We start from the raw sequence: 19,051 nt of genomic DNA on the forward strand, positions 1-19,051 counted from the left end.
AACTGGTGGCCCTGACTTTCTGGTGGAGGTCAGAAGGACACAGGCTCTATAATGATTTCTATAATGATACACTATATTACCAAAAGTATTAGGATGCCTTCCTTTACACCTCAACTCTTCAGGGAAGGCTTTCCACAAGGTTTAGGAGTGTGTCTATGGGAATGTTTGACCATTCTTCCAGAAGTGCATTTGTGAGGTCAGGCACTGATTTTGGATGAGAAGGCCTGGCTTGCTGTCTGCAATCTAACTCATCCCAAAGGTGTTCTATCGGGTTGAGGTCAGGACTCTTTTTTAGGGGTCGGGCTTGGCACCTTAGTTCCAGTGAAGGGAACTCTTGAGGTGTCAGCATACCAAGACATTTTGTCCTAAATGCGCTTCTGAAAGAATGGCCAAGCATTCCCATAGACACACTCCTAAGCCTTGTGGACAGCCTTCCTAGAAGAGTTGAAGCTGTTATAGCTGCTAAGGGTGGACCAACTCAATATTGAATCTGTATGAAGCCAAGGTCCTTCAGGCATCTCTTGGCAACATATTTCAGCAAGCTCCCCATTATAATTAATTTGATTTTTCCACTTTTTCCATTTTTACTTAATGGCTCTGGCCTGTTTTGAACTCATACTTGGCTTCATACAGGTATGTATAACTACAATATTTACAAATTTTTCTGAATTTTTACACTGCTGCAGTCCCCACATGGACCCTTTCCTGCTGTTCGCCCTGGGGGGTTGTTTCAGTGACATGATCCTCCACTGTGACCTACTCTCTCAACTCCCTTCTATATAATTGATTGACTGTTATGTATTTCAATAATAAATATGTTATATGTCGTATATGATAATATGTATTTTCTGATTTGTAATCTATTAACATTAAAACTATTCAAAATGGTGATTTATGCAAAATTGTACATTTACGTTTATAAATAACATGTAAATTATTCCATCACACAGAAAGATATGTACCAGTAGCTCCAGAGGAAGCTTGACTACTCAAGCGAAACATGTAGGGCAACCTGGCTACATGAACCGTCTACATATCTAGTAACGCACGAGTGGAACTCAGGGACGATACAAGCTATGTTTACGTCTATGAAACCTACAGGATGTGACGTATATATTTTGTCACTTATTGTTATGTGATATGTAACATTTCTGTATTATTACCATGACTACTATTGCCTATGCTATATACACCTGTTAAGGCAATATTTTTATGTCTCTGTTTCTGTTACATCCTCACTCTGGGGAACTCCTTTGGTTTTAAATTGTCAATCAATAAAATATATTTTTTATAAAAAAGATATCAGTGCCTATAAAGTCCATATTTTTTTACCAATTTCTCTTCTATGTAAATCAGGTTGTGGCACTATTTCATTTACTTTTGCGCCCAATTTTACTGCCATTTGGTAGCGCACTCTCAAATTGAATCATGCGAGTATAAAGGCAGGTGTCCCAATACAAGAAATTCAAGATTGCAGACTGTTATACTGATCCAGTGGCTTGAATGCTGAGCCTGCTTTGGAACAAATATGTGAATATGAAAAGTCAAAAGTCCTTATTTACTGTATATTACAGCCAGGAGCCCAGAAAATTGCATTTCAGAATTTTAAATACACATACAAACACATAGGGAAATTATAAAGAGGGTCTACAACACTCTCTAGAATTCCATTGGGCCTCCTTCCTGTTTTCCAACACATATATGAATTTGGGTCAAACACTACATGCTGGAGGTACAGAGGCCAGAGTTGTCCATTAGAAATGCTCCCCCTGTGATTAACAGCAGGCAGAGGGTGGATTCCATAGTCAATAGACAGCATGCTATTGCCTATAAAATCAGCCCACTGCCTGCTGTTAATCACAAGATAGAGCAGACCTGATAGGGAACTAGACCCTCAGCTTCCCCATCAGGCTCTGCCCACGTTTTGCTTCACTGGTTGCTAGGATTCTGTTAAGCCAACACAGTCCTTGAAAACCAAGGACGGGAGCGGATGGGGTAGCACTGCCAAACAGACTGCTGACTAGGCCTGTGCACAACAAAAAAATACCATTGTAGGTTTATTTTACTTATTGGTTTGTTCACTCTGTTGCCAGTCAATCAGAACTCTTTTTACATCACACTACATGACTACAAGCCAAGTAGACTGTGGGGATCCTCTGGGGTGTAGAAGCTGCCTGCCCAGGAACCGGATCATTTACATCAACAGTAAAACCCTATTTCTGGTCTCCCACAGTACACAGAACATGGGAATGGAGTTATTTTAATAAATATAAACTGCTAAATACCTTTTCTCATCAGCAGTATATAGGAGTCTTGTGACTTCTATCAGTGTTCGGCTGAGCACTGGTTAAAGCTTGGAGGAGTTTTTATTCTCCTTTGACTGTCCTACGAGGCTGCATGACTGCTGACCCTCTGTCTGGACAGTGCTGATTGGCCCTGTGCTGATAACATGCACCCTCCCATAAAAAAACTCTCTAGAAATACACACCAAATTGAGCAGAGTGCCCCCAAGGCTTTCCTACACAGTATAGCATAGGAGACAGCCCATATGTGGAGGCTTATCCGATATTGTCACTCAGCTTATTACTTTAGTGGATAGCCCTAGACTAAGTATTGTAAATCCTCGATAGGTTTAGTATTTATTGACACTGTGTAACTGGTTATTATTATACTGTTATTTTCTATTATTTTGCAAAATTCCAGAATGCCCCTAGACTCATTGGTTTAATTTGCAGTGTGTTTCAATCAGTGAGGGCTAGTGAATTATATACACACCGGTGTCTAATTGGCTTACCACACGGACCCTGCGGCTTTTCATCTTGTATATTTATGCCATTATTTTTGGCCCATTTGTGGAGATATATCCGATATCGCTAGCTAGCCCCTCCACCTGTTTGAAATTGGTAATTATTTATCCATTCATGCTATTATGGTGTATTACAGCAGTTCAGGTTGGCGTGCATGTGTTTTTAATGATTACGTAATCCTTTTTATGGTGACAAGGTGGAAGGGTCTGTTTGTTTTTTGACTACACATTGTTTTTTGACTATTGATGATTGAATAAATATCATAGTTTTTCATAAAATATTGAGTTGGTTCTTTTTGGAAATTTGGCATACGCATACCCCGGTTACTTAGATATGGCGCTTTGGGGCAACCTTCTTTCCTTGCTGTCCCTGTTTTTCATATAAGCTTTTTCTGGCCATATGAGTACCACTCCTTTGTATATTACAAGAGTTTGAGTGAGTGGGTGTTGGATAGGAACCTTTCCAGTTTCAGCCATTATTTAGCTCCCCCCCCCCCCCTTCTTTTGAGTATAGGAAACAGGCATTCTGCCTGTCCAATATACCAACTTAGAGTTGGTCCCAATTACCTCCAGTTTAGTTATTTTCAAACTGAAGGTAATTCTTTTTTAATTTAGTGGCGCTATTTAAAGTGACATGAGTAGTTTACAATACAGTACAAAAAACTGGGATTTTTAAATCTGGTGCAGGCCATATTAAAGAGGACATACCACCAGAAAAGTGTTGTAAATGTTTTATTAAATTCCCACAAAACCTTTTTATGCCAAAGATCTTTTTCAAAGATCAGTTTGGTCAGGTGTGGATTAACCTCCTGGCATGTTTTAGGCATAAGAGAGAAAAGCCTTATATCATGGGAAAAACAGAATCTCAATGCAAAAAATACCATGGTGGGGATTATTTCAAGAACCTCAGCAATGCCAGACAGCAGTGCCAAGTACTGAGGCACCATGCTGCTCATAATTATTTCAGTGTGAACCATAACACTTGATCGTGTTTCTTCCAATATGCAATCATGTCAACCATTATATTTTATCCTTTAAAGATTCAAACAGGCTAATCCTACAAACTAAAAATACACATTTTAACTGAAACCTTTGGAGCATGTTTACAAGAGGGGTGCATAGGAAACTGGAGGTTCATTCAGTCACATAGAGTAACCAGTGTAGTTTATGCAGTTTATGGAGCAATTCTTTTGGCAGCTGCGGCATTTTTTAGTCCACTTTTTTGTTTTCACATCAGTCTCCTATTTTTAGATTTTTTTATTTTTCTTTACACTATTACAGCGATATACTATCCCATATAAAAATGAGGATCATGCTCTATGGTAATCTATACTTCCCATGTCTTCCCAGCATTGTTTTGAGCCTTTTTCTATGTACATTATTGTAGCTTTTAAAGCATGAATTTCTGTCATTTGACAGAAATCCATTTTTCTCTCCCAGCAAGCAGCAGAAAACAAATGAGCATGTTACCGTGGTAACTGTTGTGTGGAGTCTGTATTAGACTAGCCGTTTAATAGAGATGCCGAACAAGTTTCCTGCGCTGGCTGCTCCTTATTTTGAGGCGTGTTTCCCTTTCATTGGGGGTTATCACTAATTCCTCATTATGGAATAGTAAATTAGAAAAGTGACATAAAAAAGTTAAACCCTGAAAAAGGTGGTGAAATGCAGATGGGGTTTAATTTCCCATACGAATACAAAACATCACCTATATAACTTTATACAACAGCAATATAAATCAGATAAGGCAGAGGTTTTTAAGAGTTTGAATGTATTATTATATGAAATATGTGGTAAGGTAGGATAAAAAATAAAAAAAGTAGGATTACTTTTCAAGTTAAGTAGGATAATAAATGTGCATCATATGCATATGTTTTAGTTGATTGTAGTATTCAGTTTTCAGTAATAAAGTAGGGACATTTATTTCAGGGAAGGAATTCTTTTTGGTGAAATCCCAAAGTAAATCAAAAGTTTTTAACTGAATAAAAGGTTCCTTTTTCACAGTATGTTGCTATACTTGTAATACCAAATATGTCCACCAGATGGCAAAGCAGAGACCACAGAAAAACTGTAAGCTTATCATTTAAAAACTTTAACAGTTCGGGAATCAGCAGACAGATGATGGCCATTCACACATTGATACATGATTGATTAACTTTCCAGTCGACCTCTCCAGATAGCAATAATAGATCTACACTCACCGGTCACTTTACTGCTTGGTAACACAAATTGCTAATCAGCCAATCACATGTCAGCAACTCCATATATTTAGGCATTTAGACGTGGTGAAGATGACTTGCTGAAGTTCAAACCGAGCATCAGAATGAGGAAGAAAGGAGATTTAAGTGACTTTATTGTTGGTGTGAGTATTTCAAAAACTGATCTAATGGGATTTTCACATACAACCATCTCAAACCCAGAGTTTCCAGAGAATGGTCCGAAAAAGAGAAAATATTCAGTGAGCGGCAGTTGTGTGGACGAAAATGCCTTGTTGATGTCAGAGGTCAGAGGAGAATTGGCAGACGAGATAATAGAAAGGCAAAAGTAACTCAAATAACCACTCATTACATCCAAGGTATGCAGAATACCACCTCTAAACGCACAACACATCGAACCTTAAATCAGATGGGCTACAGCAAAAAAGACCACACCGGGTGCCACTCCTGTCAGCTAAGAACAAGAAACTGAGGCTACAATTTGCGCAGGCTCACCAAAATTGGACAATAGAAGATTGGAAAAACGTTGCCTGGTCTGATGAGTCTCGATTTCAGCTGCGACATTCAGATAGTAAAGATAGAATTTGGCGTAAACAACATGAAAGCATGGATCCATCCTGCCTTGTATCAATGGTTCAGGCTGGTTGTGGTGGTTTAATGGTCTGGGGGATATTTTCTTGGCATGCTTTGGGCCCCTTAGTACCAATTGAGCATAGTTTAAGCAGATTTGGCACTTTTCAGGGGGGGGGGGTGGGTACCTGGTTTTGACAGGTACCCGCTCCCCCCTTCGGCTGACTTTGTCGCAGCGAACTTAGCCAGAAGTTCGGCCTTCCTCCTTCTTGCCCCGCAGCTGGACCATTCACAAAGTGCAGCAAGTTTCACGCATGCGCAGTAGGGATCGGCTATGAAGCCGCACAGCCAGTTTCCCTTAGCCAAGATGGCAGCGGCAGCACCCAAGAGCCGGTTCAAAAATTGGCTCGGGTGAAGACATCGCTGGATTTGTGCACAGGTAAGTGTCCTAATATTAAAAGTCAGCAGCGTCAGTATTTGTAGCTGCTCACTTCAAATTTCTTCTGAAGGAGCCTGGAGCTCCTCTTTAACTGAATTTAAATTAGCTAAATAAAATTCAGATGCAACAATACAAACCGTATTTTTTTTGAAAATTTGTTTTTATTGAACTTTTGCACACAAAAAACAGACAAGACAATGCCACGCAGGGCAACAACCACCCTCAGTGACAACAGGTCAAACCCCTCCCACACCACCCCCCACCCACCCCCCCCCACCCCAGGCTCCATCCAGCACGTCCAGTGGAAAAACAAAGCATCCATCAGTAATAAAGATACCCCTCAAGACTGCTCCAATTATCCAGTAACAAGGTCATAGAACATTATAGATTAGTCCAGCAAAGAGCCCACTAGCAGCAACCCCATGGCTCAGTCGATAAAAATAAAAAAAAAATAAAAAAAATAGAGAGACTTCTATACATGCAGTTAGAGCACAATGAACAGGAATATATCACCGACCGGCATGGCCATCCCCCCCCCCCCCAGACAGTCCCGAACAGTAGCACATAAAACACTAAAGCTGATCTACGGAGGTCGAGGCCGGAGAGTCTATCCATGTTTTCCATACTTTATCAAACTTGCGGGGGCACCCCCTACTGAGATACGTGGCCTTATAGAGCGGAGTCACTTTATTAACCAAGCCTTTCCAGAAAAGGATCGTGGGAGCCAAGGGACTCTTCCAGTGTAAGAGCAGAGCCTTGCGCGCATAGAAAAGCAGCAAGCTGACCAGAGTACGAATGGCCCTCGCAGGAGCTAAGCCATCCACCAACCCCAAGAGGCAAACCTCCACGGAGCTGGGGACCGGAATCTTAACCACCTCCACAATACAAGCTAAGACGGATGCCCAATAGTCCTTGACCACCGGGCACCCCCAGAAGATGTGACTGAAGTCCGCCGGTGAATGGGAACAACGCCAGCACTCCGCCGAGGCCGTCTGATAAATACGTGCCAGCCTCGCCGGCGTGTAATAAATCCGATGCAGAAATTTAAAGTGAATCAGACGGTCCCTCGCAGAGACCAGGTAGGCGAAGGGTGAACTCCACATATCATCCCAGTCATCACCATCCAGGTCAGGCACCTCCTCCACCCAGCGTTCCCGACATCTACGTACAGCAGGCGGAGTGACAGCGAACAATTCCCTGTACAATTCTGAGAGAGGCTTCCGCATACCCGCCGCTTGTATCGCTGTTTCAAGAGCTGAAGCTTTAATCACAACCCGAGAGGAACCGAATTGTGCCACAAACGCATGGCGAAGTTGGAGATAGCGAAAAAAATACCCATTTGGAAGATCATAACGCGCCTTCAGGGCATCAAAGGAGCACAGCTCCTCACCAGAGACAATATCCCCCAGCAACTTCACCCCCTTAACGGCCCAGATGGTAGGATCAGGGATCGAGGCAAAATGAGGAAACTTGGGGTTCCACCACAATGGGGAGGCCGGGGAAACACCAGTGGCTCCTGGCTCCACCAGCACCTGCATCTGTTCCCAGGCTTTGATGGTAGAACGCATCGTTCCTGTCAGCTGAAATGTAGCCCTGGACCCTCGATGCAGTAAAAGGCGAAGACTCTCGTAGGAGCCCAAAACAGCCGCCTCCAGCACCGTGGCGGAGTCCCCATCGTCCCCTGCAAGCCAGCGTCGCGCCACCACCCCCTGCCCAGCCAGGAAATATTTATAAAGATCAGGTAAAGCCAATCCCCCCTGACCCCAGGGCTCCTGCAACACCTGCAGACCAATTCTAGGAGGAGAGGTACCCCAAATAAAGGAACCTATCAGGCCATGAACGCGGCGGAAGAAAGAACGCGGGACCCACACCGGGGAATTTCTAAGGAAGTATAGAAAGACAGGGAGAAGTTTCATTTTCACCAAGTTAATGCGCCCCAGAACCGACAAAGGTAAGTCGCGCCACACCTCCGCCCTGCGTTTAAAGACCTCCAGCAGTGGGTTAAGATTCAGAGTAAGATAATCCGCCACCCTCGCCGACACCCTGACTCCCAGGTAGGTGAACTCCGTCACCCATTTCAATGGTAGCGCCCCATCAGCTGCAGCAATGGCACCAGGATCAATAGGGAGCATAGTGGATTTATCCCAATTCACCCTTAGGCCGGAAAACTTTGCAAAAGTGTCTAGGATATTGAACACCGCCCGCAGAGAAGCATTGGGATCCTTCAAAAATAAAAGCATATCATCCGCATAAAGTGCCAGGCACTCCTTAATGGAGCCCACTTCCAGAGCCCCCACCTCCGGAGATGCACGCAATGCAATAGCCAAGGGTTCAATCATCAGAGAGAACAAAAAGGGCGAAAGAGGGCAGCCCTGCCTAGTCCCCCTACCTACTGCAAAAAATGGAGACAGGGAAGATCCAATCTTCAACGCCATACGCGGGGAGGAATACAAAAGGGAAATCCACTTGCAAAATTTAGGACCAAACCCCATGCGCCTCAGCACCACCCCCATGTACCCCCAATCCACCGTGTCGAAGGCCTTGGCAATGTCCAAGGACACCACCACCCTAGTGCCAACGGAGGCATGGGACACCTGCAAATGAGTAAACAGACGTCGAAGGTTGGTGTCCGTGGACTTGCCCGGCATAAACCCGGTCTGATCAATGTCCACCAGGGAAGGCAAGACCACCGCCAGCCTAGTAGCCAAGACCTTCGTGAGTATCTTGAGATCCACATTGAGTAAGGCAATGGGGCGGTAGGAGGAACACAGGGTGCGATCCTTCCCCGGCTTGGGCAGGAGAACAACATACGCCTCGAGCATGGAACCCGGCAGGGCCCCCTGATCGAAACACGCAGCATACAATGCCTGGAGCCTGGGAGCCAGGGAGTCCGAGTACTGCCGATACCATTCCACCGGGAACCCATCAGGGCCCGGCGATTTATTGGAGGGAAAGGATGAGATGGCTCTCTCTATTTCCTTCAACGTGATGTCATTGTCCAGCCACGCACTGTCCTCACCCTCCAAGACCGGAACCGGCAAGCCAGATAAAAGGCGCTCCAACTCCTCCAGGTCATATGCAGGTAGGGGGGAATAGGTGTCAGAGTAGTAATCCATAAAGACCCGGGAGATCTCCCCCGGGTCCCTAACCAGTTCCCCTGAACTAGACTGGATGCACGGAACACTTACCGAAGCCCTCTGATCTGCCACCAAAAAGGCCAAAAGCTTACCATTCTTGTCTCCCTTCTCAAAAAGTGACTCCGCTCTATGTTTAAGGTTGGCATGCGCAAAATCAGTATCCAACAAAGCCAAACGCCTCCTGGCCTCCTCCAGGGCCGCATAGGCCGCCGGTCCCGGAGTGGCCGAGTATTCATCTTCCAACCTACGGACCTCCAGCAGAACAGCTTCCCTGTCAGCATTAGCCTCCCTACGAGATGCCTTAATCGCAGAGATGTAATGACCCCGCATAACCGCTTTGAAAGCATCCCACAGGACCACCCCTACCGTGGACGAGGCATTATCTTCCCAATATGTAGGCATCTGGGGCTCCACCTGTTGCATCACCTTGTCAGTTTGCAGCCAACCCGGCGAAAGGCGCCATGCACCCCTAGTTCTACCCGTTCCCACCCGCAGAGTCAACAGCAGTGGGTTGTGATCAGAGAGGCCACCCGCCAAATATGTAGCATCCTGGACCAAAGCAAGACAAGGCCCATTAGCAAAAGCCAGATCTATCCTGGACGCCGTTCTGTGCACCCCAGACCAACAGGAGTAGCCACGTACCCCAGGGTTTTTCCAGCGCCACAGCTCCGTAAGCTGAGCCGCGGAAGACCAGGACACCAGTTCAGGAGACGACAGTCTACCCGGGTTAGAGTCCAGCCCGCCATCCAGAACAGCATTGAAATCCCCCGCCATAATTAGAGGAAGATGCATATAAGGGGCCAAGGTCACCAGGAGATCCACCAGAATCTGAGAGTGGAACGGGGGAGGTAAGTAGACACTCACCAGTACCACCTGCCGGTGAAAAATCTCCAGTAGAACAATAACATACCGTCCGCCAGGATCCGTAATTACCTTTTGAATCGAGCAGGGTGCATTTCTACCCAGCAAAATAGACACCCCACGGGCATACGTGGAGTAAGTGGCATTGAAGATCCTCTGAATCCAAGGCCTCTTCAAGGCAAGCACCCTGCTCCCATCCAAATGCGTCTCCTGGAGGAGGATAACATGCGGTTGAACAGATTTAATGTACCTAAAAATGGCTGTGCGTTTCACCTTGTCATTGAGACCCCGCACATTCCATGACATGATTTTAAGTAGCTCAGCCATAGAACAGCAGAGGGACATATAGCAGGAGGGAGCCGGAGGACCAAGCACAGCCCGAGGACCAACCCGATCCCCCAACTCCATCCAGACATTCAGCAATACAGACACATAAGTAAAAAAGAACAGTGACCACCGGATGGAGCCTGGAGCCAAAAACAAAAAAACATCCCTGCTGTGATACCCAAACCTGGAACAAAAAAAAGTGCAACAGGGTACCCAGCCTAATCCCAAAACCCAGCAAAAATTTTAAAGGCATGGCTGCAACATAAAAACCGCAGCCGGCGTTACTCTTGTCCACCAACGGCAGCCCCAAAAAAGGGGGGGCCGCTAGACAGTCATTCCTCAAAAAAAAGGAAAAAAACCTAAAGAGAGGAAAAATAGAGTCAAAACAAAAAAAGAGAAAAATGTCAGTTCAACAACGTGTAGCACACAGAGCTCCAATGACCTGTAGACCAGTCCACAGCCCCAGGAATAGAAGCATGGATCCAGCCCAGGGCAACCCAGGAAACTTCAGGGCAGGATCAACAATACAGGAACCGTAGATGTCCCCCCAGCAGCAATTGAGGAGGCAGACCGTGCATAGACAGGAGCTGCAAATAGGGAGTACAGTGCAGCAGGGCCCCAAGAGCCCCATATCATCCAAGATAGCAGGTGCATCAGAGGAAATTAAATGGAGTCCAACCAGTCAGCAGCCTCCCCCGCCGAATTGAAGAAAAGGACAGATCCCTTGTAATCCACACGCAAGCGGCTCGGGTACATCATACCATATTTCAGGCCCTTGGTTCTCAGGAGTTTGCGCACTTCAGTAAATGATCTGCGTTTCTTCTGCGTTTCCACAGAGAAGTCAGGAAATAACATTATCTTGCTGTTCTCAAACTGCAATTCCTCCTGCTTCCTGGCCTCAGAGAGGATACGATCCCTGTCACGGAAGTTCAAAAAGCGGACCAGAAACGGGCGCGGGGGGGCCCCGGGTGGCCGAGGTCCCGTGGGAACCCTATGGGCCCTCTCCACCACATATGTCGGGGGAGGGGGAGGCAATTTGAGTAGATCACAAAAGAACTTCTCAGCAAACAATGTAGAATTAGATCCCTCAGCCTTCTCTGGCAAGCCGACCACCCTGATATTGTTGCGACGCTGTCGGTTCTCAGCATCCTCCATCTTGTCCGCCAAAGCATTCACCTGGGCCTGCATGGCAATGATTTGTGCCGAATGGGAAGCGGTAACATCCTCCACCTCAGACACCCTGCCCTCAGTCTCAGTCAGGCGCCCCCTGATTTTATCCAGATCATGGCGGATTAGGGTACATTCAGAGGCCAGGTGGTCAATCCGGAGCATCAGGGCAGTTTTTGAGGCGTCTATAGCAGCCAGTATGGGAGCAGTAATATCCCCCCCTCCATGCGACCCCCCATTCTGACCAGCGGTCCCCGGCAGAGACCCCCCGGTACCTGAGTCCATAGGCTGTGCCATAGGAGGGTCCCCGGCCCCCGCGGACATCTTTCCCGACTTCAGGAAGGCCTGGGCGCCTGTGGCTGCAGAGGAAGAAGATGAGGCCTGGACCTGCAAGATGGCGGCGGCCGCTTTCGCGCCTCGCGGCGGGACCGCTCGTTTAGGCCGCGGGGTCGGTGCTGAAACCCGGGATTTTCTCCCCGGCATCCGTGCCCCACCTGTGCCCGATGCGGAGGAGGGCAAAACCGCCGCGATCCGAGGCACAGGGGCCGTGGATGGAGCCGGATAAGATCAGGATGGTGGAGAGCTCTGCTAACACACGTCCGGCGCCGTCTACATCCCGGCCACGCCCCATACAAACCGTATTTAAAGTGATTATAAAGCCTAATTTAAAAAAAAAAAAAATGATACTTATACATGTTATACTTACCTGCTCTGTGCAATGGTGCCTCTTCTAGGGTCCCCTGCCGGAACTCTGGGCTCCTCCTCTTCTCTGTGTGCCACCACAGGAAGGTGGCAAATGATCCCGAGCCAAGCTGTGTGTGTCTATAGAGTTCTGGGTATGTAAAACAGCTTTTTCTGTTCCCTAGAACTAAACAGTCCCACTGCAAGGGGGGACCCTTCTTGGACCTGTGCTTTCCTGGGTCTGTACACCTGCTCTGGCCAATTTGAGGGGTTCCCACTCTTCAAGCTAGATTTGTTGTTTATTTTTTAATAAAGAGAGTACAAAGGTGGGAACACCCAAAAATCCCAGGTGGACAGGAAGACAGTCATGAATTATTGCAGGGAGATCTTGCTGATGGAGTATTCAAGAAGAAGCCAGAAGTGACCAGCTCACTAGTCAGGGCCGTCTTTAACATTGGGAAAACAGGGCAGCTGCCCTGGGCCCAGTTATTGTTGGGGAGCCCAGGGCAACTTCCCCTTGAGCCCGCACAGCCCATGCTTGTTGTCTGTCCTGCTGTGTTCTTCTCCTTGCATTGACCAACAATTATAAAGTGCATGGGCCTGATTAAGAAACCCAGTCAATTTATCTAGATAGGTAGGCTCTTGAATTACCTTATTGGCAAATCTAAAGGTGACTGTACATTCAAATTTTAATGTACAGTACATGGCCACCTTTAGGGTTTTTTGACACCAGCATTGCTCTTTGAAGAGTGATCTGTGTTCAGATTGCTCTTCAGAGAGATTTTGACAAACGGTGCGGATGTGTTGCATAGCCTCCCTGCAGTGCCAGGACAAGGTCATCCAGCACCCAAGACAAAGAAGCCAAACTGCGCCTCCCTTTCCTTTATTATGTGCAAACTTAGGGGATGTTACCCCAGCAGTCATCCACTTGTCAAAATGCCTTGTATCAGAATAAGCTCACTGGTGCCTCTATCCATACAGTAAACCTCTGCGCCCAGGGCAGCTGTCCCTCCTGTCCACCCCTTGTCCCTGGCCCTGCCTCCCTGTTCCCCTTTTAACACTCTAAATGCCACACTACCACACCGCAACCCAGTGCATTGCGGTTGTAGCGTGGCCCTATTCACCTAAATGGCTTGCGTGTGGCCAGTGGCAGTGCCCCCCGAACGTGACATGGGGTACAACTGCTGACGCGCAACTGTACATCCCCGGCCGCAGTCTTTCCAGCTGAATGGGGGAACGGTTGAGGGCACAAACAAGGTCCAACCATGGGGTTTTACTACCCCCAATCACTAGGGTAAACGAGCCCTAAGGTCTGTTTCACATGGACTTCAGCTTGTATAAGAGCAGTGTGAACAGCAACCTTTGACAAAGCATTTGTAGAGCTTTCAGCAAGCTTTGTTGAAGCTTTTAAAGTACCATTCAGCCCCTGTTTGTAATTGTTCAACACAAATCCTAATGGAAATACTGATTGCCTCGTTGAACAAGCTGCTAGCAGGCTTCAGCACTACTCGAGGCTGGGTTCACACTTGTGCGATCATGATTCCTGTACCATTTCACAGTTCACGCTGCGATCTGTGAACCAATCTGGGGGTGTCATTACCTTTACATTGACACCCGCATCGGTTTGCAGATGTCAGTGTGAACCGCCGGCGATTCAGGTGCAATGCGGAACCCACACAGTAATCGTGCTGTTTCCTGCATTGCACAAATGTGAGCCCAGCCTGAAGCTTGTTCAAAGCATGCTGAAGCTGGTTAGCAGCTTTTTTTTAAAGTGGCCATGAGCACTCCCATTAAAATCTATGTATACAATTTTACAAAAGGAGACGAAGGGTGCTTTAAGGCTTAGAGAAAGCTGATTGAAGCTTGCCAGAAGCTTCAAAAAGTTGTTGAAAGTTTCATAAAAGCTTTCTGTTCACACTGTTCTTATGGCTCGTGCACACAATCAGAAACTCATACAAAAAATACCACTTTTGAAGTGATCATACAATAATCTGATTGTTATTACACAGCTTTGGAAAGCAGAACATGATAATTCATGCAAATTTATCCAAAGGGACTATTGAAAATTTTTCGCGTGCCATAACAGATCGTACGATTTTTATTTAATCGGTACAGTTGTCGTCCAAAAATACAATACAAATACATTACAATACATTACATCACTTCCAAATTTTTATTCTGTTGTATGAGAATTTTCGTAACTTTAGTAACCTCTTTTATTTTCGATATGAGACTAGTATGCAAAAAAAAAAACACTATAGTCAATATGTAGATATATAATTCCTTTTATCATATATAAACATTATAGAGAAATACACAAATCACTACATCTTATTACAGGCATACCCCGTTTTATGTACACTCCCTTTACCTACACTCGCGAGTACGAACACAGCTTGGTCAGCTTGGCATGGCACTACTCCTGGTTTTTAACATTGGCATCTATGGGAAATCTTGGTAAGCTTGGTAAGGCACTGCTCCCTGTCTAACACTGGCATATGTGGGAAATATTAGTCAGCTTCACATGGCACTGCTCCCTGTCTAACACTGGCATATGTGGGAAATATTAGTCAGCTTCACATGGCACTGCTCCCTGTCTAACACTGGCGTCTATGGGAAATATTGGTCAGCTTAAAATTGCACTGCTCCCTGTCTAACACTGGCGTCTATGGGAAATATTGGTCAGCTTGACATGGCACTGCTCCCTGTCTAACACTGGTGTCTATGGGAAATATTGGTCAGCTTGACATGGCACTGCTCCCTGTCTAACACTGGCATCTATGGGAAATATTGGTCAGCTTGACATGGCACTGCTCCTGAACCAAGTGACAGGGACACCAAACTTAGGGAGCACCGAACGGGGGGAATCAGGGCTATAACCTATTCTATTTTTTGGTCAGCCAGCTTGCCTAGGTAATCTACCATGTCATAATCCTTGGTCCCCTTAACGTGCTTCCCAAGTTTGGTGTCCTTATCATTTATGGTTTGGGAGCAGTGCCATGTCAAGCTGACCAATATTTCCCATAGAGCTATTGTATTTACATGCCTTGAGAAGTGAAAAAAGGTATTGCTTCACTTTAAGTACATTTTTGTCTTACTCATGCTCTGGTCCCATTGTGTACTTAAAAGTGGGGTATGGCTGTACAAATAAGAGCAGAATCAAAGCAATTAAAATCCTGTTACATAACATTGCATCTTAATCTTATAACAACCATAAAAAAAATACCTACTGTACCTACATTTATCTTGGCTTTCATACAATAAAATGTAATGAGCAATTTCTGTTTACCCAGATCTATCCTTATCAGCTGACTACAAAATATTTCTATGACTACTGTGATAAGGACATTGGCATTAGACCGTGAACAGTGCAGCATTATATTTGGAAATATGATTCCTGTGTCATGTGACCGTTCTGTGAATGCTTCGGCACATAGCTGGCACACTGTGTAAAGTACGCATCTCTCTTGCTTAAAATATTTTATAAATCTAATGTTTTCCATACACATTACTGGTAGAAATGTTTATTATAACAAAAGTATCAGTAAAAGAATTGCATCTTTTACACACCAATAGCATTAAATGGGCAGTTTGATCAATAAATGATCACCACTAGTGAAAAATCGAAATCAAAAAGTTTCTGCCTGTGGGGAACAATGTTTTTTTTAAGCTAAAGAACATTTAAAACACTTTATTTATTTGTATGGCCAACAAGTTTTAGGACCATATCAGAATAGCGATCCTGTCACTGCTGGCAACTTGCCAGCAACAGAATTTCTAAAGCAAGCTCTCACCTGCTGCTATGGCGTCACACGCTCGCTGAAAAATGTTGATGACCAATGAAGCAGCAGTGACAGAATGACTAAAAAAGCAGGAGAATGTTTTCTCTGATCTTAAAGTGGTCTTATTTCTGGTGGGTTGCTGCCATTGAAAGGCAAAAGGCTTACTAGTGTGACACGGCTCTCAGAAATAGTGTTTGGTTCTTCTTCCAAATTTTGCCCAGGGGTCCTCTACTCATTAAAGGGAGTCTTTCACCAGTAATCAAGTCAAATTCTGGAAGGAACATTTACTCCTTTGAAAAAAGTTATACTGGTGAAACGTTGGGTATCATGATTGGATGACATAGATTCCCTGTCAATAGAACACGTCTACTTTGCATAGAATATTTCATATACTTTGACAGATTTGGAGCATTGTTCCAGAAGCAAGATGACTGGTGCAAACGTTCCCAACACCTAAGAAGCAAAAATTGGTGAGGAGATTGTGGCAACGTGACTTTTGGCAGTAACACCATGGAGTACACAGATCAGAGTACATCAAGTCTAGCTGTACACCATGTGGAAATTCCTCAAACTGTGATATTACCAGTTGGGGACCTAGTTTGATTTTTGTGCATTGTACTATGGAACAGTGCTATTACCATTAATGAAAGGATGGTCCTGGAATGGATACAAGAAGTTTTGTCTTTAATATGTTTTTTAATATGTTATGAAATTATTGTTACTAAGTTTTCTTCTTCCTTAGAATTAATTTTAAATTTGCTGCTGGTGTGCAAAACATGACAGATAAGCTTTAGTATAGGCTTACCTGTAGGTAAAACATAAACAAATCCACTCTACTACCACTTAAGGGTTTTTTTTGCGATGCTGGGCCTATCATTTTGATAACAAATCTCTGATCAACAGCAAACACAATGGACCTGTTCATTGTTTTTTTTTAAGTTTAACCACTTCCCACAAACCGAGCTACCTGTACGTCGGCTAGAAGAAGTGGTTGTACCGGGGTCATGCCTGCAACTAGAGGCTTTACCCCGATACCGGTTTTTAGAGTCGGCGGTTGGCTTTCTGGATAACAACTGATGCGGCTCAGCAGCCACTCGGCCGCTATCCCAGCAAGCTGGAAGAGACATTTCCCCCCTCCCGCCGCTCTGTTTAGGTCTCCCGACCCACATGGAGACCCGAGCAACCAGCCGAGATGTCCACTGGTTGGAGTCCCGAACGAAGCCGGATTCGACTTTGATCGGGTCTCTGATCACGTAACCCGGAAAAGACATCACAACATCACTTCCGGTTTACTCTGCTGCCAATGGAGCCAATTTAAAAAAAAGTGTCAGTATTGCAGATTTTTGCATTTTGAATACTTTGAAGTGGAGTGGGGGGGGGGGGGGGTCTGCCTATTACTAATAGTAAAAAAACAGTGCAGCGCAAACATAAAGAATACACAAGATCCCAGAGAGTGATGTCAGTGCTTCTGATTAAATCTTGCAGGTGATTCAGGTGCAAACCCTCCACCATAGGCAACAATAGCAGTTCACCTCACTCCAAGACCCCTGAGTCAACAGGTAGGTCAGTTGCACTTTTCCCCTCAGGGGTGACCAATGTATTCTCCTATACACATCCACTCTATTATCAAGATATCCTGGGATCATGCAGGACTGGCGATCGCCAGCACAAAATCTCTAGGGTAATCTGGTCCTCAAATTCTCAGCGTATGGTACATTTAAGTAAAGAAATATATAGCCCTCTCTGCTTGGAAAGTACATTTATTAATAGCAAATTAAAAGCACTTACAAATCCAGCACTGTGACCCAGTGCTCAGTATACAGCGTGTGAATGTAAATACACAGATGACCACAGTGACTGCCTATTACTGTCACAAGGGATGTTTACAGATTTGTGATCAGATTTTTTTTTTTTTTAAACAGTATTAAAAATAACAAAATAAAATAAAACAAATAGGGAAAAAAAATAACATTTTTTACGTGCCCCCGACGCCGTGAACTCGCGCACTAAAGAGAATGTATACGTAAGTCGTGCCCGTAAATGTAAACGGTGTTCAAATCACACCTGTGAGTTATCGCCTTGATCGTCAGAGCAAGAGCAAAAATTCTAGCAAAAGACCTTCTCTGTAACTCTAAACTGGTAACCGTTAAAATTTTTTTAAAGCACCGCCTATGGAGATTTTTAAGTCCCGTAGTTTGTCGCCATTCCATGAGTGTGTGCAATTTTAAACTGTAACATGTTGGGTATCCATTTGGGCTAACTTTACTGTTTAGTTTTTTAATATTCAGTGAAATATAGTTTTTCCAAAAGAGACCGCTGCACAAATACCACGTGATGAAAAATATTGCAACGACCATCATTTTATTCTCCAGAGTCTTTGCTAAAATATTTTTTTATATATATATATATATATATATATATATATATATATATATATATAATTTTCTAGCAAAAAATACTTATTTTAACTTGTAAACGGCATGTGTCAGAAATAGGCTTGGTTCTTAGGTGGTCCGCTGACACCCACTGCTATCCGATCCGATCCTGTCTGTGAAATCCAGACGGATGGAAACCCTATTTTCCATCTGTGACAGACTCCGGACACCCCGACTGGGTGTTTCCGCCAAGAAGCTGCATCCTAAGCTCTGGAACACGAGATCCGTGAATCTGGCTATAGGTACCCCAAGAACTAAGCAGTAACAGCTTTGGAGGAAACCAGAATAAAAACTGTTTATTGAAACACAGGCACAAAAAAATATACACTGTGGGACAACCCCCCTCCCCCTTAGCAGCCAATCCATATACACATATACATCCCATAATAGGTTGATCTTAAAGCAGAGTTCCAGCCTTTTCTGTGTTTATTAAAAGTCAGCAGCTACAAAAAGTGTAACCGCGCTCCCACTGTTTTCATTCACAGCGGGAGTCGGGCAAGGGGAGGAGCGGCGGCGATCGCCGCCGCTCTTCCCCGATCGTCGGGGAATCTAGTTTGGAGATCCGTCCACCTGTGTAAACAGAGCGGGCGGATCTCCTAAGTGACAGGGAGTGACAGATCGGAGTGTTCAGCA

At 44.9% G+C, this 19,051-nt stretch overlaps 1 protein-coding gene across 2 annotated transcripts in view; it reads right to left on the bottom strand.

Moving 5' to 3' along the window:
* CPNE2 (copine 2) overlaps window positions 1–19,051 on the bottom strand; it is a 253,848-nt gene that overhangs the window by 18,886 nt on the left and 215,911 nt on the right. The gene's annotated exons all lie outside the window — the stretch shown is intronic.

The sequence above is a fragment of the Pelophylax lessonae genome, assembly GCF_965119305.1.
Source record: "Pelophylax lessonae genome assembly, chromosome: 10".
NCBI classification, from domain to species: Eukaryota; Metazoa; Chordata; class Amphibia; order Anura; family Ranidae; genus Pelophylax; species Pelophylax lessonae.